Raw genomic sequence first — 27,313 nt, 5'->3', positions numbered from 1 at the left:
TAAAAACAAACAAAAAATAAATCAGCAATCTTGGTGTTATAAATCTTCCTCCTCTTTTCAAAGTCCATTGTACATACGTGCTAGATAAACAAGTTCAGGTTTATGCAAGTATCTACATGTTTAAAGCTTTTACATTTAGACCATCCCTTTCAGATACATTTTAAAGTGCCTCCACCCCCAGAGTTAATCACACTCTTCTCAATCCCACCTCTCTACCCCCCACATAGTTCTACTGCTGCAACTCCCAGAGATTTAAACTTATTTTCTTATATATTGGTCTGCATTGCTACATGGAGCTATTTCAGAACATGAAACACGTTAGATATTTTTATATTTCCAGTTTTCCTAAATAATTCATTTACTCATTAAAGGAAACCTACTGAGCCTACTATGTGTCAGATGCTTTATTCATTCAACAAAAATGTATTGAATAGGCACTGCTCTAAAGAATTTGGAACACATCTGTGAACTAAGTAGAAAGTAAGTCCTGGCCTCATGGATCTTACCTTTTGCAGGGGGAAACAAACAATAACCAACCAATATAATAACCAACCAATACTAACAGAGCACACAGTATATCCAAAAACAGTAAGTACTAAGAAAAAATAGAGCAAAATAAGGAAGATTAAGAGTGTGCAAGGGGCAAGGCACCAGCTGCAGCACTGAAATTGAGTGGTCAAAGTAGGACTCACTGAGAAAGGACATTTGAGCAAACCCTTTTACAGAGATGAGGAAGTCAGCCATGAGGATAAAGTGGATCTCTAAAGAAAAGCATTCTGCCCGGCTGGGCTTGGCTCAGTGGTTGAGCATCGACCTAGGATCCAGGAGATCGCGGTTCGATTCCCAGTCAGGGCACATGCCTGGGTTGCGGGCTTGATCCCTGGCCCTGGGCATGTGGGAGACAGCTAATCAATGACCAGTCTCTCATCACTGATGTTTCTCTCTCTCTTCCTCTCTCTGAAATCAATGAAGATACATATTTAAAAAAAGAAAGAAAGGCATTCCAAGAAGAGGGAATCACCAGGGCAAAGGCTGGTGGCTCAGCAGCCTTTCAGGGAGCCAGAGGGACAGAAATAGAATTTTGGGGTAGAAGGAAAGGGGGCACTAGTAATAAGATCAAAGGTCAGAGATAACCTCAGAGGCCATTTATAGGGATATTCTTACAAATGTATAATTCCAAGAGTAGACTAGAAGCACATATCCAAAAATATGTATATTTGTACATGAAGTACATCCAGGCTACCAACACTTAAAAACAAGAGCTTTGGTGTTTCTGGTTCTGGGAATGAGAGGCTCCAAGTCTGAGTTACCTGTGTGGTGGTCAGTGTGATGTCCAAGGCCAAGGGGAAGACCCGGAGGCCGAAGTTCGGTTACAAGGTTAACTGGAAGCATCTGACCTGGAATGCTCAATGGAAGGCAACCCTGTGGATCACGTGCTCCCACATCCAACATGCCTGGGACCAAGCCAAACCTCTGCGGCAGAACCTGGCCGAGATGGGATTGGCTATGAACCCCAATAAGGCAGTGCCCCTCTGTAAAAGAAAGATCAAGGCCATGGAGGTAGACACAGAGAAGCCTCAGGAAGTTGTGCAGAAGGCCTATGTGCTAAATGACTTGGAGGCAGAAGCCAGTGTCCCAGAAAAGAAATGAAATACACTGTCTCCGGACCTCATAGACTACATACGCTACATGGTGGAGAACCATGGGGAGGACTATAAGGCTATGGCCCAGGATGAGAATTACTATCAAGATATCCTGAAATAGATTTGGGATAAAATCAACATCTACAAGCGTTTTTACCCAGCAGAGTGGCAAGCCTTCGTTCATTCTTTGATAAGAATAAGATGGAGGCTGAGTGTCTGATTTATGCCTGCCCTAGGCTGAAGCGTCCTCCTGGACCCAAGAAGCTGGAGCCAGGGTTTAAGGGAAGGAGTGGCATGTGGCTACAGATGCGGCTGGCCAAACCTCCTTCTCAGGGCCAGGCCTGCCTGATGTGGATGACATGAGGAAATGATGACTGTTCCATAGCAAGATCACAGGCAGGCTGTGGGGTGGGCACTGGGCATTTTCTCAGTCCTGCTATTTTATCCTCAGCTATTAATAATACAAAAATTCTCCTGTCCCTAAGGTTTTTCCTACAAGCACCATTTTAAAATGTCTCTTCTCACTGCTCTTGAAAAGAAGGGCTTAGTGTTTTTACATATATCATTTCGCATTTAAAAAAAAGAGCTTTAGTGTTTCTTTCTCCTGCACCACGGTGGATCATCTTGCACATCGTGTTCCTTGCAGAAGCACCCCCCTTTGAAGACCACTGCCCTATGCTGTCACAGCTTGGAAGGTTAACACTGTATTCTGATAATAGCTGGGAGCAGTGCAGAGTCTGCTTTCCTAAGCCCATCAACACAGCCTGAGGCTTCCCTGCAAGAATGACAGAAGATCCCAGAATGTGAGAGGGTTGGCCTGGAAGGGTTCCCCCTACCCACCCAAGAGTTTCTTAAAACCTCTTCTCTGGGATAGGAGAGAGGCACTTGACCTTGGCCAATGGGATTTGGCAACGCAATCCCACACTTGCTTGCTTTCTGCTAGAAGAGCTGCTGACCTCTACTAGGAATTTTAATTACATTCTGGCGAATATGTTGTCCTTTTTTATTGCTTAAACCGTCAGAAATGGGTCTCTCAGTGGTAGTTAATATCAAAATTAAAAACTAAATCATCTTATTAATGTAAAACCCTCATTTCTGTCTTAGTAGCCACGACATGGAGCTGGATAGTCACCTATTGCTAAATTATCATAAACAGCTCTATTTCTCACATAGAGTAATTTACTTTTATAAATACATTTTTATAAACGTATGTCTTTAAGTTTGTTTCTGCCGTATTCATTTTTAGTTACCTTCTACTTATGGCAAGTGACAGGCTTTTGGGGGGGTAGTTTTGTTTTGTTTTGTTTTATTGATTTCAAAGAGAGGAAGGGAGAGGGAGAGGGAGATAGAAACATCCATGATGAGAGAGAATCATGGATCGGCTGCCTCCTGCAACCCATGCATATGCCCTGACCAGGAATCAAACTGTGACCTCCTGGTTCATGGGTCAACGCTCAACCACTGAGCAACACTAGCCGGGCTTTTTAATTGTCGTGGTGATATAAAGTTTCATTTTAAAGCAAGTATGTTTCGGTGCAAAAAGTTAGGACTTTTAAAATACTAAATGACAATGCCAGCTGTATGTATACAACTAGAAATCATGAGGATGTACAGAGTGAATGACTGATGTTAAGGGAACAATGCTGTGGTAGAAAGCTCTAAAGTGTGGGTGCCATAGGTACAAGCCATTTACCTTATTTACTGTCTATACACCTAGCACTGAGCCTGGCACACAGTACTCCACAAATAGTTGAATAAATGAAAGTGGTGAAGGCAGAACTTGAACCTGTATCTTTCTGGTTCTCAAGTTCACTCCTATCCTTTCTACTATCATTTAGTCTCAATCTTGGCTGCCAAGAGCTGTGGAATGTTTTTAAAATTTAGAAAGCTCCTCAGGTGACTCTTTTGTGCCACCAGGGATTCACATCACTGCACTAAATAGCACTGTCTTCCTAATTAAACAAGCAATCACAGTCCAGGGTGATCAGTGTCAAGCTTTGGCAAGTACAGTCCTACAGACTAGTCTAAAGGCCACTGGAACGATGAACTGAGACCTGAAAGAATGAGTCTCAACTAGCCAGCTGCATATTCTAGGTAGAGGGAATTGTGGATGCAAAGGCCCAGAGATAAGAGACTGCATGGTAAATTCACATTCTTCCTAGTTCTCTCATGTAGTGACCATTGTCCCTGTTTCCCAGGACTGAAATGGTCCCCAGGACATAGGACTTTCCATTTTAAAACTAAGAATGTCCCAGGGAATAATAAGGCACCCTACCACTCTACTCTGACCAAGGAGAAAAAACTGCTACCATGAGTAGTCAGATTCTAGGGCACTGATTACACCATATTTACTAGTAAGTTGGTCAATCATTGTTTTAAAATAGCACATTTTTCTAAGGTAGGATTCCTAAGACATGACATGCTAACGTCCCTGCCATCTTGCATTCTCCCTTCTTCCCATGTGGGTGCTGCAAGTGCCATGAAATGGCTTTAAGCAAGGGAGTGAGAACCAGACTTGATTTTATAAAGTCACCTTTCCTATTAAGTGTGGACAACAGGCTGGAGGAGAGTGGAAGTGGAAGCAACTAAGGTGGTTTTGAATCTAAGGCAACATTTCTGTAGAGGATTACAGGAGACTGGAACTGGCTGTACATAGAACTGAGAATGATAAGATCAAGAGAGACTGAGGAAGAAGAATCAGCAGGACCAGGTGATGATTAAGGGGGGGAGGGGGGGGGGGAGACGATAAGTCAGAAAAGAAAAAACATGACTTTTTAGATGACTTATAAAAACACTGGCTTTCCTCAATTTATAACCTCAGTATGTTCCAAAAGTTCACTGTGGATTCATTATTGAACATTCACATTTCCACATGAACAATTTAGAAAACTAGTTATATTTCCAGGCTATGTCACTAACCTATTAAATCCATTAAGTGGTTGATGTATATTTTCCAATGAAAAACTGTAGAAAAAATATTGCTGAATACCTATAAAAATCTTGAAGGGAATCAAGAAGCATTTTCTATTTATTTTAAATGTTGGTATTTGAGGCAAAAACATATTTAATTGATGAAGGAGATACAGAGGGCTTAAATGGGTCTTACTGAGTATTTTTCAAGGGCTGTAAAAAGGTTCTTTCGGTATTTGCTTTTACTTTTTTTTTTTTTAAATGTCTTTATTAATTTCAGAGAGAAGAAGGGAGAGGGAAGAGAGAGAGCAAAACATCAATGATGAGAGTCATTGATCGGCTGCCTCCTACACACACCACCTGTCCCAACTGGGAATAGAACCACCGTCTCCTGGATCCTAGGTCGATGTTCAACCGCTGAGCCACACTGGCTGGGCTGCTTTTACTTTTAAAAATGCAGGTACTCCTAGTTTCACTTTCTATACCTAACTAGACATAATCAGGGTCAAATTTTGGAAAGAAATATTTTCCTGAGATAGCCAAGGAGGAACTGAAAGGGAAAGCAGAAAGGATGAACATCAAGTCCTGCCCAAGGTGGAATGAGATGGGTAAGAAAAGAATGAGGGCAAGGGAGTTAGCGTGTCAAGCCCTCTATGGGTCAAAGAAAGGTAGTAGGGGGAAGACAATTATCCTCAATGGCTTACTCTGGGACACAGCTGAGGACGGAGGTGACAGAAGGAGCACACTGAAAGACATCATTAGTCAATTGTGTGTACAGCTAAGAGGGAAAGAACAAGACACCGACAAAGTTTAAGTCCCTTACTTAAGTCTCAACAACCTTCATTTTCTGAAGTACATCCCATCCTCGGGACATTTTCCAACTTACTCCAACTGAGATCCAACTCAAAAGGTTCATCTACTGCCATGGAATGTTCTAATGGCCTCCGCTGACTTCATACCCAGCAAAGGCCAATAATCTTTCAAATACTCTCACCAACACATTCCACTATCTCACCTCCTTACCTTTCTACGGTATTTTAGTCAGGTTTCTGCCTGGCTAAACTCCACCCACATGTGATGATTTTAAGGCTATCATAATATTTGGTGCAAATGCCTAAAAAAACAAGAAGAATTCTGAGAAAGGACTTGGATTATTACAGCACATAGATCAGTCTTCTGGATATTTATATTGCACTAAATTCCAAAGCATTTTCATATATTTTAAATTAACTGACTAAATGAACTGAATGATAATAAACAATCTCACAATTCAAATACAAATAAAATAAAAAAACTTTTTTTGAGGTACAACATTCCTCTTGAAAGTTACTGAAAGGAAACAAATTCCAAAATTCAGTATGGAAATCATCAATTCTCTCAAAAGGAATATTTCATACTTCCTACCTTCAGGGACATGGTACTGCCAAAAATGCAAATGGCAAGTGCTTGCACACATTTATGCATAATTTGGTACACAGTAGTCTTTACTGCAACTGAATTATTATTTTTTTAATCCTCACCTGAGGGTTTTTCCAATGCTTTCATAGAGTGGAAGAGAGAGAAACATTGATGTGAGAGAGACACATTGATTGGTTACCTCTCCCACACATCCTTACTCCAGGGCCAGGGACTGAGCCTGCAACCGAACCAGGGATCCTTCAGTACATGGGCTGACACTTTAACCACTGAGCAAACTGGCTAGGGCTACAATTGAATTATTTAAAACAGAAACAAAAAAAGACTTCCTCCAATTGAAGGGAGTACTTTACAAGATAAAGTTTAACAAATGGAACACTTGATAAAATTTACTTTTTTCTTCTTCCTTCTTTAAAAAAGCCAAGAAGCAAGTCATCATGAATGCAGACTCTACACAGGCATAACCAGATGCACATGATGGGCGCTGTGGGCCACAGGACTGAACCACTACATCCTTTATAAACATCGCACTGTACACTGGAGAATGAAATAAAACCTTGGGGAAGCAGACATTTTGAGCCAACTGCTGCACTGATTAGTACGCCCTGGTGCTTAGAATAGCCCCAGGACAAGTAGCATCCCCCTCACTCCCCAAGCCTTCTAGGTAATGACTAGACTGTCATCAAGCAAGACACAAAGACCCAGACTCTAGCCCAGCAGTCTGTGGATTCAGGGAACTAGCTAGTACTAGAAACTCGATTATGTAGGGCAGCAGTAGTCCTGGTCCAGGAATCTGACTAGTTTTAGGTATAAAGGCAATGATGTATCAGATTTAGATGGATTTAGCAACTTCACCCAAATGAACTATTTCTGGAGCATCATTCTGTCCACTTGGAGATAAGAGACCATCCTCTTTTCAGGATCATGACAAGATCTAGCATGAGTTTACGTTGCTATGAAACTAAATGACACAGATGCAACAGTCAGAGAACTAGCTAATTGGGAATCTTTTTCTTTAGGAAATCTTCAAAGCCCATCCTTAATTCAGCAGAGAGTTCCACACAATGGCAGAGGAAAAAATATTTCTGTTAAAGGAGACCCTGTCAAAAAGGCAACTGATAAAAGTCTCCATCAAAAAAGTGCCTCTTTAACATGATTTTAAAACTACATTTTAAGCTACTATTCAGTATCCTTATAAACATGAATTATTACAGGAATCCTCAATAAAACAAAGTATTAGAACTAATAAAAGCTTAATAATGTTATTATGCAATAAAGAATAATCAATTGTTTTTTTAATACTAACAACAATCTATTAGAAATTGGGGGAGTCATAATACAAATAATATTCTTAGGTATAAATTTAAGAGGAGACACAAAGAATGTATAAAAATAAAATTTTATTTACCCTATAAAAATAAATTTTTTATACATTTATATTTATTTTATTGAGGGCTTGAATAATATGTTCTAACAGAAAAAGTCCTATGTCTTATTCCTCAAATTGATAAAAACTACTTCTATCAAAATCTCAAGTTTTTATTTCATTTGTGCTGGAAGGTTGAGGAGGTTGGCATGGGAAAATGACAAAATGGCTAAGATCTCAAGAATTCAGCCTTCAGCTTCAGTAAGAGAAGCCTTTGGTCCATGTTCCCTATTGACAGAACTCTCTCTTCCTGCCCAACTTTCCTGTCACCCTCTTGGCTTTCACTGATCTGTTCCTTTTGTCCCAAACTATCATTCCTGGTATAGAGCTGAGCATTCCCTTTTCATTCCACTGCTCTTTCTAGCACCTTCATCCCTCAGTTTCCTTTGTTCCTGCCTCATGCCTACCCAGAAAATGTTCAACCCTGAATTTGGGTTAGGAGGCACCCTGGTACAGTAATTCAGTATTTAGGCTCAGGAGTCAGCCCACCTCATTTCAAATCCTGACTTTACTGCCTACTCACTGTGTATCTGAGGCAAGTTACTTAATTTTTCCAAGCGTTAGTTTCCATGTCTGTAAGGAATTAGTACCTAACTTAGAGATGTAATGAGAGTTAAATAAGCTAATGTATATAAGATCTTGACACAAAACCTGACACTTAATAAGCACTAAAAATATGAGCAACTATATACATAGGCTGCTGGGCCCTGTGACAAAAATCACCTCAACAAGTGGATTGGAAATGCTACTGATCTAGGTCTTCCAGTCTCAGCAGTCCTCAGCACTGCCCTGTGTGTATCTCTGGTCAGCTCCTGTTTTCTGTTCCACAACTACCTTCTTCTGCCTGTCACTTTTAAATGTAAGTATTAGTCAGAGGGCCTGTCCATGGACTCCTAACCACATGCCACATGCTCACTCCAAACAATTTTGTCCTCTGACGTTCTCAACTCCTGCTCACATAACTGATAACTACCTAACCTCTAGACCTGGCCTCCCTCCTGAGTTTCAGATACATAAAGTCCGTCTCAAACTCAGCCCGTCCCACACACCTTTTCCTCCTCAGATACTTTCACTATCAGTTAGTGGCGCCAATCCACTCAAGCAAAACAACCTCTTACTCCTCCTGCCTCCTCACAGCCAATCATTACTAAGAATTAATGGTTCTGTATTTAAACATCTCTCCTTTTCTTCAGTATCACCACCACTGCCTCAGTTCTGAAACTCATTGTCTCCCTAGCTGGTTGTATTAGTTTCCTAGGGCTTCCCTAACAAAGTCCCACAAAATGAGTGGCTAAACTATAGAAACGTATTGTCTCATAGTTCTGGAGGCTGAAAGTCTAAGATCAAGGTGTCCACAGGGTTGGTTCCTTCTGAGGGATGTAAAAAAAGAATCAGTTCCCTGGTGTCTTTCCTCGCTTGTTGATGACCATCTTCTCCCTGGGCCACACCACATCATTTTTTCCCCTTGATGTGTGTCTTTGTGTCTAAATTTCCCATTATATAAGGGTACCAGTTATATTGGTTTAGGGCCCACCCTAATAATATCTTCTTAACTAATTACACTGCAATGACCTAAATTCCAAAAAGGCAACACAGCTGGGTTAGGCCTTCAACAAATGAATTTGGAGTATACAATTCAACCTGCAACATGGTCTGGTCTTCCTGCCTCTACTTTTGCTCACCTGGACCTGACTACACCTTCCCCTTGACTATAAAAGCAATCTTTCTGAAATTCAATTCCACTCTCTTTTTCGTGCTTAAAACCCACATTTGCTGTTTTTCATCTAAACTGAATGACAATGATGATGCTAATACAAATATTTAGTGAGTGCTAACTATGTGCCCGGTACTGTTCTAAGTACTTTACATGCAGGACACTATCCCTAAAGGATGGGCACTATTATCATCTCTATTTTATAACTGAACAATCGGAGCAACAAAGGTATTAAATACTATCTGTTCAATAAAGTCATGCAGTCAGTAAGTCTCAGAACCAGGATTTATACTCAGGCTCTGCACCCAAAAATTTTAAAAAGTACCTGACATGGAAAGTCAATTTATTAGTCATTTGATTTCCCACTTTGACCCTTTACCTACCTTTCACATACTAGCCTCAGCACAATCCAATTAAAACACCCATTAGAGGAAAAAGGAGGCTTAGAAAGTAATGCTGATAAGCACTTACACAGCTATCAAACCCTGAACACCTCACAAACATCAAATCAGCCAACCAGAACCAAAATAAGGTGGTGGAGGAGGGAGTGGGGTAGAGGCGGAGAATGAAGCTGCAGAGCAACAACAGAGGGGGGAACCTAACAGCTTGCCAGAGTGCACCCTCAGGTTAGAAATAAAGAAATAGACCAAGTGTTTTCAGTGTCGGTAGGGACTTTTTACTAAAAGAAAAGATTTAGTAATTAGGACTGAACGGCTATGGTTCAATATAGAATAGACAAATATAGGGGTTTTTTTCCTTTAAATACAACATAGAAGCAACCCTTGAAGTTATTTAAAGGGGCTTTAAAAAGGAAGACTGTAAACTGTGAAACAAAAAAATATTTTAAGTGTTAACCATATTTTTCCTTGAATATGTTTTAGGATACTACCTGACAAGATCTTTAAAGAGTTCACTGTTGATGAAACCATTTTCATGGCCTAATGAGTCTCAGCCCTATTAATTCAGACTGTGCTGTGTACATTGATTTTTGTCACAGTGAGGATCAACAGAAGTAACAGTTCTTCAAATTAACTAACTGCTCACCATGTTAAGTAGAAAAAAAAGTCTGTTGTGAAATATATAGTGTCCAAGCACTACATTACTGCCAACGAAAGCTAACAAACAAACCATATTTTTACGTTGAAGCAGGGGAAGGAAAGTAATCCCTACCTGTACAGAAGACCGTTTGGCTCTTTCAGCATTTCAGATAAAAAACTGCAATGCTAAGAAAAGATCAAAATTAGAGACAACCTACTTGCCAGCTCTGAAGTACCATCACTAGACTATACAAACCATCATTTAGGGACAGAATATACAGAAATAAAAATCACGAGCTAAAATAGCTTTGAAGGCAGTTCTTTCCCTTAAATGAAGCCTTTATATCAAACAAATCTATACAGTTTCTGTGTATTCTAGCCTTTGACAATGTGTGTATCAGAGATTTTGTTCCAGAGGACTTGGCAATTTTCCACATTTAACATGTCATGAAGAAAACCAACTTTAATCTGCTAAATATATTACTAGATCCAACTTTAAACTTACTGTTAGAATGACATCATTTATATCTTCTATCATATTAATAATTATTTTACACTTTTGATAGCAACAGAAGCAACCGTGGATATGTGCATGAACTGAAGTTGTTAATAAGTAACCACTTCTCTCTGCACCTCCTTCAGGTTACTGGCTCCGGGTTCAGCAATACATGGGCTAATGGTCAAACAGCCCACTGCCCACTTTTGCATGGCCCACAAAGGAAAGAATGGTTTCTATATTTGTAAATGGTTTGGGAGGAAAACAAATCAAAAGAAGAAGAATACTCCATAATACATAAAAGTTATATGAAATTTATATTTCAGTGTCTATAAATAAAGTTTTATTGAAAACAGTCACACCAATTGACTTAAATATTGTCTTTGGCTGCTTTTGTGCTACAAAGGTAATGTTGAACAGTTGTAACTGAGACTACATGGCCCCGAAAGCCCAAAATATTCACTACCTGGCCTTCTTCAGAAAAAGCTTGCCCACCCCATACTAGCTGTTGTCACAGACTTACAGAACATGTTATTAAAGAGAACTGCACAACAACATGACCAGAAGGGGTGTAATTAATGAAAGGAAATATGTTCTCATGGGTAAATCTGGAGCTGAAAGTAAATTCCTGCTAGCACTAATCAGTGACATCTCTGTTTCATGAAATGTACCAGATCTGAAGTTGCCATAACCATAACATGTGATCCTCTTCAGTAATATCCAAAGGTGTGCATCTATATGAAAGAGGACATTTGGACAAACAATTCAAGACATTTTAAAATCAGACTTAAAATTTTTTTCTAGAGCAAAAGGAGCTACTGCCATCAAAGAGAACAAAAACAAAGTCAACAAATTGGAGAACAAAACAGGCGAAATGGGAAAACCAAAACAATGAGTTTGGGTAAGTTGGGATAAAATGGGGGGAAATAGTAACTAAAATTTGCTCCAAAGGATGGGGGTAGGGGGTTTGTACACAGGGAAGTTCTCAAAAGTGTGAGAGAAAAAATTGAGGGATATATATTGACTAGAACACATAAACTGAATGCAATAACTTAAATGGTATTTAAATCTTAGGTTAAGAAAAATTTCTATTATATATTTCAAAATATCACAGACTTGGCAATTTACACTTTTTTAAAAAAAAATGAGTAACACTATTCACACCAAGTAATGTTCTGTCATTTGCTAGAATTTTAAAAAAAAAATTTTTTTAACTTGTTAATTGCAAGTTTGAGAATTAGGCAATGTCTCTGAAATCCTTTGCAAAATAGGAATTTAATTGCTTTCTCTACATATTATACCTGCTTCACATTTATACCTTGTTTCTAGATACAATGTAAATGAATATTCAACCTCACACCTTCTTTCCCCCAAAATATTCTTTGTAATTTATTTCACTTTTTTTCCTTAAAAATAAAACTTATATACCATACCAATTCTTATAAAAATTTCAGATGCGAGCTCTGATGTGTGTTATATATTTTTACACACATGAATAGATATCTAGTATTATTATCTGTGATTAGGATGGAAAAGAGATGGTACTAAAACACAGGTGGTGCCCGGCCGGGCGTGGCTCAGCGGTTGAGCATCGACCTAGGATCCAGGCAATCGGGGTTCGATTCCTGGTCAGGGCACATGCCCGGGTTGTGGGCTCGATCAATGAATCTCTCAGCATTGATGTTTCTATCTCTCTCTCCCTCTCCATTCCTCTCTCTGAAATCAATAAAGATATATTAAAAAAATAAATAAATAAAATAAAACAAAACACAAGTGGTACTTAAAGGTAAAGCTAATACCAAACATCAATAATCAAAGCTAATAAACAATACTCATGCCTATTTCCTAACTGCACTTCAGTTTTAACATTACTAAGAAATGTGGAGAATACTATCATTAAAAATAATTCCTGATCTGTTTCTTAACAAAGAACAAATACATAAAAATAACTATTTTATACAACCTGAGGTAGACAGCAATGGGGAGATAAATAACCAGACAAAACAAAAAGAAGCTACCAAATTTGGTTGGTATCTATAAACCAATGTACACACATACTAGAAACAGAATACCCATAATAGTATGTTTCTTAAATTTGCACTATTTGCCCTTACATAAGGCCTTCATCCAGGAATTTCAAAGTATTTTAACAAACACAGTCATTTGAATTATCCTAGGTCCAATAAAGAAAATAAAAACCTTTAAAAGTACACTTTAAGTTATTCTCATAGGTCAAAATTAAAATGAAATGTTCAAAATCCCAAATGTCCATCTGTCACACTTAACAGTAGACGTACCAATTTCCACACTGTAAGAACACCAGGAAACAGTCACAAGAATTGTCTCCTAAATTTAAAATCTTGAGAGGCAGGGCCAGGGTAGAAGAGGTCAATGGGGGGAAAAAGAGGATATCTGTAATACTTTCAACAATAAAGATAAATTTTTAAAAAATAAAATAAAATCTCATAACCAAAATTCTGAGAGATTTATTAGTTTGTCCTTTATAATCCCCATCTTGTGATTTTAAGGGAGAAAAACATTAAAGGACCCAAAAATTCCTTATACTTCAAAACAGTTCTTTCCAAACCATATTTGATGACTTATGTATAAATGAGTAATAAACATACAGATTAGATTTCTCTGAAAATATACAGAAGTTTAAAAATTAGAGAAAGAAAATGATTGGCATAATATGCTTTGGGCTATACTGAATGCAAATATTTGAAAAGTTCGATACTGATACATATCAGATATTTACCAATCATGCATCTGGTTTCAACCTTTCCACTTTTGAAGAGATGTTTAAAAATGTGTCAGGTCTTTTTGTCCAACATCTTATCTAGGCAGCAGTGGCAGCAACTGCTCTTCAAGTTTCGCTATGCCACCCAAGGACAACAAGAAGAAAGATGCCAGAAAGTCAACCAAGAAAGATAGAGACCCAGTGAACAAATCTGGGGCAAGGCCAAAAAGAGGCCATGGTCCAAAGGCAAAGTTTAGGACAAACTCAATAACCTAGTCTTGTTTAACAAAGCAATGTATGACAAACTCAGTAAGAAGTTCCCAGCTATAAGCTTATAGCCCCAGCTATTGTCTCTGAGATACTGAAGACCCCCAGTTCCTTGGCCAGTGCAGCCCTTCAGGAGCTCCTTAGTAAAGGAGTATCAAACTAGTTTCAAAGCACAGAGCTCAAGTAATTTACACCAGAAACACCAAAGGTGGGGATGCCCCAGCTGCTGGTGAAGATGCATGAACAGCAGGTCCCACCAGCTGTACATTCTGAAAAAGAAAACTTTAAAAATTTTTTAAAGTGCCAGAATAAATCAAACTCCCATGTTTGAATTCTCTAGTAAAGGGTACATTAACTTCAGACCCCCAAATATCTGAAAACACAAAACAGACCATTCCTTTTGCCTAATGTTCCACAAATACTTGGAAAGCAAACTCTATTCAATTTAGGTGAATCGGTAAGAAAATTCCAGATTTTCTAAGCCAATATGTTTTAAACTAAGCATGGATGTTTCCTAGGGCCGATAATTATGATATATTATCCAAGTAACCTTTCTAAGCAAAACTGGAGCACTTCTTTCCAAAACTCATATTCTACCAAATTGGGACACTGTGTAGTGGGGAAAGAGTTCAGAACACATGAATTATTCTTCCAAAGCAAAATTTACGTGCTAGAAGCATGAACATGCTGAGTTACACTGCCCTCTAGAGTCACCTTCTGATATTCTTTTTAGCCTGAAATAAATTATAATTTTAAGACCCTTCTAATTAAGCAAGCTTTCAGTATTCTAATATTGTAGACTGACTTTTAAAAAATGGATTGGTAGTTGTTATTAAAATCTATAATATTTCAAATACCCACCATTATTAAAGGTGAGCTGTACTTTCCAAAGGATAGGAAAGCACCCAAAACAGAAATTTATAATTTGCATTTTTAAGTATAACTCAAATTGCACAGTTCTCTAAAACAAAGGAGACTTATAGCATATAATAATTAATCCAAGTGGCCAGAGTTCTCTGTAGCAAAACCCCAAGTTCATACATTTGACAGAACAAATATTGGCCCTATATAGCCAATGCTTCCCAGAGCTACAACCTCAGCCTGCATCTGTTCCCTCAGATCCTAGTCAGGCAGCCAGAGCCCTAAAGGGATCTCAAGGAGCTAAAAAGAAGCCATGGCAACAAAGACCTGCATTAGCTGCAAAGCACAAACACCAATATCCACTTTTCCTAAGCATGCAATAAGCAACCTGACAAGGACTCAAATTAAAACCATCCCTCTAACCTAATAACTCTATAGGCACCTATTCCATACCATAACTTGAGATTTTCTAGTATCCTTTAAGAACTTATTAAAAGATATGTTTTACCATGCATCACAGGTAATATAGCTTGCCTCAGCTGTTATAGAAGTGACCAGGGTTTTTTCTTGTTAGATTCACATGAGACCATAAGTAATAAACCCTGCTAAAACCTTGTTTGGGGAGGGGGGGGGTAATATCTCTTCAACATCAAGAAAGCGCTGTCTCCAAAAAGAAACCAAAACTAAGATGCAATGTTCCACAGCAAAATATCTATTATTTTGTTGTTTTGTTTTGTTAATCCTCACCCGGGGATATTTTTTTCCATTGATTTTGGGAGGGAGGGGAAGGGAGAAACATGGATGTGAGAGAGACACATCAATTAGTTGCCTTCTGACCAGGGAGGGGATCAACCTACAACCCAGGCATGTGCCCTCGACCGGGAATCGAACCTGAGACACTTCTAGAGCGTGCACTGGCCCACACTCTAACTGCTGAGCTACGCCAGCCAGAGCTATTATTATTTTTTAAAGTAATGTAATAAAAGTGATGTTGGGGCTCCAATTCATTAAATAAAAATAGCATCTTTTGGGGCATAAAAGTGAAAATAAAATTTCTATAGGCTCTAGATCAGGGGCTAGAAAACTAGGGCCCATGGATTAAATGCATGCAGCCTTTTCTGTAAATAAAGTTTTATTGAAACACAGCCACTCCAGCCTATGGTTGGCTGCTTTCTCCTACAAGGGCAGAGCAGAACAGGTACAACAGAAACCGCACAGCCCGCAAGGGCTAAAATATTTACGATCTGTCCCTTTACAGAAAAAGTGTGCCAATTCTGCTCTAGAACAAAGATTACCACCTTCTCTAGACAGAGATTTAGAAGCATGTCATGTGTACAAGCTCAGGAGGAAGACTGGTTTGGAGAGAGAAAAGGGAATTACAGCTGCTAAAATTAAGAAAATAAAATTATGGGAACGACTGGGAAGGAAGACCTGACAGATGAAGCTGATTCAGCCCATATAATGGTTCACATTAGACTTTCTAAAACACTGAAGAGCTCTAAGGTTTTCTTTTAGGAACTTTAAAATATTTCTATAAGAATAAATGGAGAAAATAAAAATTTCTACATACTATTTTACTTACAGCCATGCTACATTAAAAGTTCACTTCTGAGGTAGGTTGGTATTTATATCAAAGAGAACACTTCAAGTGAACTTCGAGATGCCTATGATTATGCCTTATGATTATAACCAGATCCCAGAATGAATTTGAGGTAAATATTAAGGATATAAGTCAGTGGATCATCAAAATAAAGATACTTCCAGCCCTGGCAAGTGTGGCTCAGTTTGTTCAAGCGTCATCCCACGCACAGGAAGGTCGGGGGTAATTCCAGGTTGGGGCACATGTCTGGGTCGTGTGCTCAAACCCCGGTCAGGGAGCGTACAGAAGGCAATGGATTGATGTCCCTCTCTCATATCAATGTTTCTCTCTTTCTCTCCCCCTTCCTCCCTCTCTAAAATCAATTTAAAATTTTAATTAAAAGTAAAAAAATAAGCACTAGCCAGTATGGCTCAATGGTTAAAGCATCGGCCCATGAAGTGAAGCATCCTGGGTTCAATTCGAGCCAAGGGCACATACCTCAGTCGTAGGCTTAATTCCCGGCCCCAGTTAGGGCACATGCAGGGCGCAACCAATGTTTCTCTCGCTCTTTCTCTCTCTCTTCCCCCCTTCCACTCTCTCTGAAAAGCAATGGAAAAAATATCCTCTGGTGAGGACTTTTTTTAAAAAAGGTAAATAAATAAGGATATTTCCAGAACCTATGATATAAAACATAATCCCTTGAAGGTAACTATATGTAAATACAAAACACAATATGAAGATGATCTGGTAAAAACACTCAGATTCTAGATTTGACACTGAATAATCTTAGAAGTCACTTCCCCTCTTTGGATTTCAGTGGTCTCATCTGTAAAACGAGAGAACTGGCTAAATCAGTGGTTCTCAACCATTAACATTAATCAGAAACACCTAGAGAGATTTGTTTAAACAAAAATTGCTGCCCGGCCGGGCGTAGCTCAGCGGTTGAGCATCGACCTAGGATCCAGGCGATTGGGGTTCGATTCCCGGTCTGGGCATATGCCCAGGTTGTGGGCTCAATCAATGACTCTCTCATCATTGATGTTTCTCTCTCTCTCTCCCTCTCCCCCTCTCCTTTCCTCTCTGAAATCAATAAAAATATATTTTTTAAAAAAAAAATTTGCTGGGCACCAGAGTTCCAGTTCCAGCTCTGACTCATAAAGAACTTGGAAATCATCACTCTCATCTTCATAGTAAAAAATAAGCTTAAGAAACTGAAATCAATGACTTTTAGATCCATCAGAGATTTGAGGTCACAGGGCAAACCACCACCCCAAAATCTGGAATAACAGGAAAACACTGAGAATCACAGCAGAGATCAACTTACTTAAAGCAAAGCTACAGGAGCCAGTAACTGGTAGGGACACTTAAGTGCTAACTTTCACAAGTTTCCAAGGACTGTGTAAGGACTAGCTTGAGAGTTAAAAACTCCTGGAGGTCCAGGCTTAGGGAAACCTGTACATAGGTTTTACCTTCAGAAGCCCCTCTGAGCTCTCACATGGAAATCAAAGAAAAATTCCCTACTGTTTTGGGTAGGAGGGTGGGGAGAGTGACCCACTTTGAAACAGCTCCTAAAATCTAAGGACTATGAGGAGTTTGACATCTTGACATCCCACCAATTTCAGAGAAGTACATAAACAAGCAGGTAACAGTTTGTAAAATTTGTTTTACATATAAAAACACACACAGTGTAGGAGGCTGCCAGAAGCATACCCAATTGTATCAGCTTCTTGTTTAAGTATTCTGGAAATATTCCATGCCTATATAGAGAGCATCTATGTATGAATACCTTTTTATTCGCATACAAATAAATAGTATACTTCATATATCCTGCAACTTTCTTGTTTACTCATTTGTCCTGGAGACAGCTCCAGGTCAGTGCTCACAAAGCGCCTCCTCCTTTTGAACTGCTCCACAGAACTCCATCACTGCGTGGGTCATACTCACTGAACTATTCTGTTTTCAGCCTTTTGCTACAATATAAAATGCTGCAATGATAACCCTTAAACACAAGTAAAGGGGCAGTTAGAGGATAAATATATGATTATACAGTACAGTAAATATGGTAAATATACATCACATAGCAAATATAATAAAATGTAACTGTACAATCTAAGTGGTAGGTATGGGGTGTTCACTATATTTAAACTACCAAATTTATACTTGTTCTTAAAGTATCATGGTGTGTTTTTTTCAACTTTTCAATAAGTCACAATATGAAATATTTTATCAACCTTCAAAACAACCCCAAAATTTAATAATCTGTAAATGGCTCCTGCCCTTGGTTTGTAACCCAAAGCAGCAGAAGAGGCAATCATCAGAAGAATCACACTTCAACTTCTGTCATTTTACACAAAATACACAGTCAAGCAAAGTAAAACTGCCCCAAGTCTTATTTCCCTAGGTCGCTCAATGCTCTTTTACATAACTACTAGGTCTTTACCAAAAACAAAGAGTTTCCTATAGGTGTCAGTTACATCTAAGAGAAACAAGGGAAAAAGAAAACAAAAACCTTAAGAGGGTCACAGGGTGACATCTTTCTTCTTAGTTTCCTTCCTGTAAAACTCCCAGAAGTCCTAGCCAATAAAGAATGGTTTAACTCTTCTTTCTGGGGAAAAACCCAATGATTATACTTCCAGTATTTCTTTAGAGAAAATATTCATCCTTCCTCTGAAGATTAAGAAGAACTTTGAAGAGAATTTCTGGATGGGAATGCCATTCCAGCCAAGGGACATTAACCAGGATCTTAAGACAAATTACAAAGAATGTTTGTTGGGGTTTTTTTTGTTTGTTTATTGACTTAAGGTCAATAAACTGCTGAAAGCATAACAGCATTACAAATAGACTTATTTTAGAACAGTGCTTTGATAGGAGCAGTCAGAAACATCAGGGTAGGACTTCACAGAAAACTGGCATTTGAGCTGCATATTCATGGAGAGGCAAGAGTTTGCCACATAGAGAAAAAGGAAAAAAAGAAGGAAAATCCTCATCAGAGAAGAATTCAGAGGGTTTTAAGGCTGAACTGCTGCTTTTTTTTCTTCCAAGGAATCAAGTTAATCACACTTTTATTTCCTAGATCTCCAAAAATTTGAGCTCTTGAAAGAACAGTCCCACAATTCTGAGGAGTACCCACTTCTTCAGCTGTGGAGCCTTCAAACAGAACTGTAAGCCGAAGAGAAGTGTAAACTGTAAGCTGCCCTGAGCTTCATCACTGTCCAGGAAGCAAGCACAGCTATTCAACGCTGAGTAATAAACCCAATGCGGCCGTCCTGGCTGCAGTGCTCCACCTTCCCTTCTAGACACTCCAACTCACAGCACACAAAGTTCACATTCAACGAAAGCCTAAGGGAAATGTTGGCACCAAACAGAAGTTTTAAATAGTTTTAGATTGTTGTTAACTAGCAACAGTTTAGTAGAAATAATAAAAAGCAATAAACCTTGAAATGAGAGTAAAGCACATCATAGAACATAGTGATGTGAAATAGGCACCTACTCAGAGGGTGTGTTCAGTTTATGTACACCTCTGTTATCACCCAACTCCAACTCTGGGGTCAGCCACAACTCCACTGTGGACTACACTGTCAAATACTCTCCTTCCTCCACTGCTAATGCTGTTCCCTCTATTCAAAAGGCCCTCTTTCCCTTCTCCCCATGTGGCAAAATTGTACCCCTCCAAGATCCAACTCTGCCTTCACTTCCTCTAGGACTCCTCAAAAGACTCCCTCGGGCACTTTATTCAGACCTTTACCTGACACTTAAATTAATAAGGCTCTCCCCACTCCGCATGCACTCAGGGTGAAACCAGCAGCCCTGGTCATCTTTCTCGACCTGTCACCCACCACAATGCCCAGCATTCCAACAATACAAGCCAAGAGTTTTTGCGCCAGACACTGTGCTCAATTCTTTATATACTTTCACTCATTTCACCCTCACTACAACCCTAGGAATAATATATTATGGACAACACATCACTCCAACCCTGTGAAGAGTATATTATTCCTATTCCACAGAGAGACGAGAGGAGAAGCACAGTCTACCCCTTTCCCTAAATGTTCTTTCTGTGGATCACATCAGAACACTGTATCAGCCTGAGTCCAATCAGAAAAGAAAAACCACACAGTAATTTGAACAAGAAAAGTTTTTAAGAGAATTACTGATTATAGAAGGGATTAGGCTAATAAGGAACTGGCAAGTAAAAAACTCTTAAGAATAAAGGAATAGAGCCTGGCCAGCATAGATCAATGGTTGAGCGTTGACCCATGAACCTGGAGATCACAGTTCAATTCCCAGGTTGCCAGCTCGATCCCCAGCAGAGGGCATGCAGGAGGCAGCCAGTTGATGATTCTCTCCCATCATTGATCTCTCTCTCTCTCTCTCTCTCTCTCTCTCCCTCTCCCAACTCTCTGAAATCAATAAAAACATTTTTTTTAAAGAATAAAGGGATAATATATAATATAATCACAAATATAATATCATATAGCATGATATATCACCACTACTACCCTTACAGCTAAGACAGAATACCCAAGAAAGAGCTCCTCTAATCCTAGAGCTGAGAGCCAGACCTTGCTGGAGAGGGCTCACACAGGTACAACTTCTAGAAATCCACCTGTGGAATCTGCCAGAAATCCGTCCTCTAGAATGACAAAGAAAGTTGTTGGTGGGGAAGTGTCTCACTGTAGGCACTCTGCTACAAAACTCCCCAAGGTGTGTGTGTATATGTATGGGAGGGGGCACTTCTTGGTAGCTGAGAGCTGCAGGGACCTGAACATTGGAGAAGTCCTACATGCTGCAGGAGCCTGCCAGGCAAGCACACTGGAACCTACAAGTAAAACTCTTTCCTCCTTAAATCTCTCTCTTAACATCTTGTCCACTGGCCAAGGGGAAGTATTTAAAGGGTCCACATTCACTTTCACAGGGCAGGCAGTGAAGGATACACTTGGAGGTGAGAAACAATACTGGCATAAGCACCATCATCATCATTCTGGCCCAAGCCAGGAACCTAGGCACGTCCTTGACTCTTCCTTCAATCCTTAAGTCCTGTAGAGTTCCATCTTCTAAGTATTTCTTGAATCCATCCATTTTTCTCCATCCCCACTGTGAATGCCCAGTCCTTGCTCACAGCACCTCTTACAGTATTGCCATCACAGCCCTAGGCCTCCTACCCACAGATTTGCCTTTGCTCTCTTCCTGCCTTCAGCTCAAACCACTGTGATCTTTCTAAAGGGCAAATCCAAGCCTGTCCATCCACTACTTAAAACCTCTCAGGCATTTCTAAAGTGTCCATAGGATAGGATCCAAAATAAGTATGTCTTTCAAAGTTCCCTGTATCATCCCTCCTCAAAATCTATGCTCCAGACATTAGGAACTTTATGTTGTTTGCCATCTGAGAAGATGCCTGTTGTGTTTGCTTGTTTTGGGTTGTTTTGTTTTGTTTTACCTCTAGGCACATGGGTTTTCTCTCCCCAGAATAGCCTTCCCTTTTCTCCACATTGCCATACCCTTTTCAGTTACTTAACTCTTCATCATTCTTCAGGTGTCAACTTAAATATCTCTTGCTCCAGGTCAGGTGGCCCTGCCAGGTAAATCCAACAGGGACTCCTTTTCCCCATTTAGAACCCATGCCACGCATTACCGTAACTGTTAACTGTCTCATCTTCTATCCTTTTACCTCTACAAAGGCAAGAAAAATTTCTTCCTCATCAGTAAATCCCAAAGAGATGTCTAGAACAAAGCAGGCACTCAGTACGTATCAGTTCAGTTAGTGAAGAAAAAGACCTTATGAAGTAACAGCTTAAAAGAGAAAGACTTTGGTTTTAACTTTACCCGACATGTTGGTCAGCACACTGTGGTAACACTACTCACACTACACTAGGATGCGGAGAAAAGGCCTTTGCTCCATGCTTAACAACTAAGATAAAATAAAATATAAAGGCTATTCCTCACTGGGGGGAATCTAATTCAACCAGTTGATCATATAAATTTTTAGGATTATATTGTATAAGATAAGGAAAAAGACCCTAAGTTTTCAAGGTGGACAACGCTATTCTAATACAGTATATATATATCAAAGGATTCAGTTTATTTAAACCCAATAATGAAAGTCAAATGTTACAAGATGACATTCCATAGTACACCACACTTCCACCGTAGAAAAATCAATACATCATGTTCTTCTTCTGTAACCTGTTTACCCAACCACAGTTCTAGAATCGTTATGCAATGCAAACAGTCTTCTCAAGCACTCTGAAGCCATCTGAAATCAAAACTAGACCAACCGTCTCTAACACCAAATGCCAAAGGGGACTCTACCTCTTGCTGACTCTCTAGGAATTTGCTTAGGGCTCTAAGGAGCAAAAGCTGTAGAGCTGAACTGGTATGCAAAGTTGTTCTGCCACCATGGAAGGATATTAAGGCTTGTTAGTCCAGTACTGCTGCCACTCAGCCATGCGGGTTTATTTTACTGTATCTACAGACGAAATCTGGCAAATCTGACCAGAACATTATGTCTTGTTCTTTCCTATCTTCCCCAATATTCAGCATGGTACTAATCTAATAGCAAAAGCATAATAAAACACAGGCCAATGCTGAACTCAAATGATCAATTACAACTTCCTTTAAAAGACATTTCACAATATAATTACTAGGGCCACCTTGATAAAAATCTTCATACACACACAGCCAGGGACCACATGCTCACACACTCCACACATATCTTTAATCATAGTCCAAAATCAAGAAAAATTCAAGTACCAAGTATATTCATGGGGTTATTTTCCTTTAACTGGTTTTATTACAACTGATGTATAGTTCCTTTTCTATAAAGTTTCATCATGTATACATCCATAGCCTAATCAAGGAAATCAATCAATAAAATGAAACTCCAAAAAGGCCTAAAGAGCTATTCGCTCCACCAAGAACGATCTTTCCCCAGATACCTGCACGACTCACTTCTGTGCTCAAATGTCATCTTCCCCAATCACTCTTTAAGCCCACCATTGCCACTCCCACAGCCAAATCCTGGCCCTTCCTGCTTATTTGTCTCCACAGCACTCAGCACCATCAACATGTCTGTCACCTGTCCAACCCCAGTAGAACGCTTCTCCACAAATAAAGGGACATTTGGTTTGTTTTATTCAATGCAGCTTCCTCAGCTCTTGGAACTGTGTGTGAAACACAGCAGGTGCTCAATAGGTATTGGCTGAGTGAATGAAAATAGAGTCCCAGAAATTGATCTTAATACTGAGGCTATGAAACGAAAGCTCTTCAAGTGCAAGTGGACACATATTTGAAAGATGATTCTCTTTCACTTAACTTAAGCCCAAAGGACTTTACAGAATTAAATTGCTACTCGAGCTGCACCCAAAGATCACTGAGACTGCCCCTGAGTAACAAACTGCTTAAGTACATTTTAACAAAAAGCAAAGAATTCTATGATCTGCTCCGGCACTGGAGAAAGCCCTGCTGTGGAAAATGTAGATTACCTAAGTACCATACATGACTAGTTATGGATTTTACTTCATACCTCTCATAGCATTATGAGGTCCAAACTAACTATGTAGTTTTACGTTTGTAACAGAATTTTCCCCAGATACAATTCTTCTGAAACTGCAACTCTTCACTAATGCTGTAGTAAGTCACGGCAGCTGCATTCATAAATACTTCCACTACCTAAAACTCCTGTACACAGAAATAACTGATGGACAAATTCTGAATCAAGTTAACTCTGATGGAGAAAATTATACTATCGGGTGTGCCATTTGGCCTTTAAACCAGAATAGGGAATACAGGACTGATCAAATAGCTCACAATATTTATTTAGTCAAGAAGAGATCACCTTCAGATTTTAATGAGGCAATAAAATATAGAATTAGAGGTGTTAACAAATATTCAATAAGCCAAATGCACAGTTCTATACTGAGTTTTACAGTAAGAGACAAAAGAAATAAAACATATGGTCCCCATACTAAAAGACTTTTAAAATCTAGTTGTGACAAAATAAACAGGAATTGCAGTATCATGGGGAAAAAATGCCTATAGTTTAAAATGGGAAACTTCAAAATCACACAGACCCAAGAAAACACCACATATTACAGAACCTGATTTTTCTTTGACATCAATGGTGCTGTCAAAGGGACGTGTCATACATGTCCAGGGTCACACAGTAAGTAAATGGTGTCAGGATTAAAACCCTAGACCCAGTGCTCCTAACCACCTCATTAATTACGACCTGACTTTAGTGGCTGACTCTAACAGATATGTGGAGGAGACCACTGTAAGCTTTTTCATTTCTTTTAAAAATATTTCTTGAGAACTTACTATCTTCTGAGAACTACTCCTGGTGCTGGGAATTCAATCATAGATAATACTTTTGTGGAAATTAGTCAACGGAAGAGGTCAAACAATATATAAGTAAATAAACAACAAAGTTCAGAGAATAAATGATTTAAAGAAACAAAACAGGACAAGGGATGTAGTGTGTTCAGGGAAAGCTTCCCTAAGGAGTGATATACTAAAGGGAGACTTATATTATTCAGTGGAGCAAGCAAAGCAAACACCTGAGAGAAGAGTACTCAGGCTGGGGTCACAATAAATGCAACAGACCTAGGGTGAGAGTCAGCAGGCCCCCAAACAACAGAACAGAACAGGAGACTACTGTGACTGAAGCTAATGGAGGAAGGTAAAGAGTGGTCAGAGGTTACATCTGGCTTGGAAGAGCCAGACTATGCTGGCATATGGTCATGAGAAGAAATTTCTATTTTACTCCTAGTGGGATGAGGAACTCCCAAAGGAGTGACCTCCTCCGCTGATTAATTTCCACAAAAGTATTATCTATGATTGAATTCCCAGCACCAGGAGTAGTTCTCAGAAGACAGTAAGTTCTCAAGAAACATTTTTAAAAGAAATGAAAAAGCTTACAATGGTCTCCTCCACATATCTGTTAGAGTCAGCCACTAAAGTCACGTCTAATTAATGAGGTGGTTGGGAGCACTAAGTCTAAGTAGGAGAATGGTATGATCTGTGTTTCTGGGGGGGGGGGGGGGGACCAATCACTCCCACTGTGTTAAAAATGGATTTCAGAGGGACAAAAGTGGAGGGCTAGAGAGGAATTAGAAGGCTATTCCTCCTAGAACCGTGCCTGGCACAGTCAATAAAAATTTGCTGGATGAATGAATGCAGCAGAGACTATGCGGGCAAAGGCGAGGGAGGTACACGCAGTGCTGCCTCTATGCAATACCCGGTGAGCGTCAGAAACCTCGCCGTCTTCTAGGAGCCAACAGGCATTCTTTACTGAGCAGGGCCAGGCTATTTCAGGGATTCTAGCTCACTCAGATTCTGGTTAGGGCTTGGGCTCCTAAATCAAGTTGCCTAGATTCAGACGTTGGTTCCATCCGCTACCAGCAAGTTAGTTCCCTTCTCTGTGCATCATCCTCATCAGCTGTCCCACCACAATCCCCACTCCTCTTCCATCACAGCCTTTTCAACATTCTGCCATGGCAGTCTTCCCCGCCCTCTACTGAATACTAGTAATGTCAAAAAAAAAAAAAAAACTAACGCCCGGCCAGGTGTGCCTCAGCGGTTGAGCATCAAACTATGACCCAGGAGATGGAGGTTCGATTCCTGGTCAGGGCACGTGTCCGGGTTGCGGGCTCGATCCCCAGTCAGGGGCATGCAGGAGGCAGCCGATCAATGACTCTCTAGTCATTGACGTTTCTCTCTCTCTCCCCCCTTCTCCCTTCCTCTCTCTGAAATCAATAAAGATACATTTTAAAAAATAAAAAAAAATAATTGTGATATATTAATTCACTTAGATTAGTTTGCAACACCCCTTACACAACTGTTAACTTCTGCAAAGAGCTTAACTAAAGCAAGTCATTCTTACACACACACTACCAGTTTGTTTAGCCTTAATATTTGATCTTCTATAACTTTCCTACGGCAGTTTATTAACAAAATTAGCCTACCAATGCCTAAGATGTCTTGTCAAGAAAGGTACAATGTTGAATTTTCTTCAGAATAACACTGATTGCCAAATTAAATCGCTGTATGTTGTTTTTTTTAAGTTCCCATGCTACCCAACTCCAGTACCTTTCAGAACTACTAAATTCTCCAATTAAATTCTAAAATGTTATATCATTTTGCGCCTTCAGTATACCTCCTCTCAAAATAAGAGTCCCTCCTCACAAAAGCCAGAGGTTAAGAAAAATACTTTTCTATCAAGCATCCTAGTAAGGGGCTGCAGTGGTCATCTACAAATAGTCATGGTGCCCTAGCAGGCTCTGCCTCTGATTTGTGTAATTCTATATTGTTTCTCCTTTTTGCCATAAAACTTTTTAATTTTAGCCATCAAATACAATCATACTCTTGCCTACTGACTAGCTTATATTAAATATAACAGATTTTTAAATAATATCAACAGTGCCTTTAAAAATAGAGTTGGAACAAAGATATATTTTACCTATTGCTGAAATCACATAATTTCTTTATATCAAATGCCTTAAGTTGTTACAAACAAATACTGTTATTAGGCACAGAATCTTAGGATACTGCTTTCCTCTCCAGTGACAGCTGAAGCTATGTAGGTGCCAAACAGACAGTAAATGTAGCAAATATTCCTTTAAATAAACTGCCAAAAAAAGAAGTAGAGAAATGCGTCAAGCTGAGGACCTGGTGATGGATACAGAACCCTCCAGGCTCTGTGCCACAGCTCACTCTAGCACACAGATTGGTATAACTGCAAAACCAGGATCCATCAAAGGCAATCACCCCAGGGAATTTCCCGGGAGGACAGGATTCTGTGGACAGCTTCTGTAACTGTCAAAAACTGCACATAATAGACAGAAAGAAAAAATACTAAGGAAATGTCATGCCAAGCCAATTACCAACAAGGTTTTCCCACTGTAGGAGTATCTTTCTGAAAAATTAATAATAATTTAATCAGCTTTTCAAAAATGAATTTAAATGCTTCTGATTGATATATGTATAAACATATTTCCATTCCCTAGTACATGCATAATAAAACAAATGCTTTATTAAAATATTTTGGCTCTTGATGAAAACTGTGTGTGTAAAAAGATCTTTCCATGGAAAGAAAGTGTAGTTTAGATAGTAAAAGAAATGAGAAAAAGAGCAATTAAGGAAAAACTACACATTTAAAATGGGAGTAGGATCTGCAAACTGGATTGTAGAAAAGATATACTGTCTTTTTTTAGATAATTCTTCTGAC

General features: G+C 39.3%; 1 protein-coding gene and 2 pseudogenes across 2 annotated transcripts in view; 2 read left to right on the top strand and 1 right to left on the bottom strand.

Annotated features, from left to right (window-relative positions):
• Positions 1-27,313, bottom strand: part of RERE (arginine-glutamic acid dipeptide repeats) — a 345,910-nt gene that overhangs the window by 272,744 nt on the left and 45,853 nt on the right. The gene's annotated exons all lie outside the window — the stretch shown is intronic.
• LOC107538361 (nucleolar protein 16 pseudogene) lies at positions 1,330-2,006 on the top strand (annotated as a pseudogene).
• LOC148092337 (small ribosomal subunit protein eS25 pseudogene) lies at positions 13,521-13,892 on the top strand (annotated as a pseudogene).

This window comes from Miniopterus natalensis, chromosome 9 (genome assembly GCF_054644295.1).
Source record: "Miniopterus natalensis isolate mMinNat1 chromosome 9, mMinNat1.hap1, whole genome shotgun sequence".
Classification (NCBI taxonomy): domain Eukaryota; kingdom Metazoa; phylum Chordata; class Mammalia; order Chiroptera; family Miniopteridae; genus Miniopterus; species Miniopterus natalensis.
Note: the sequence above shows the minus strand (reverse complement) of the source record. Positions and strands in the feature narration are given on the sequence as shown.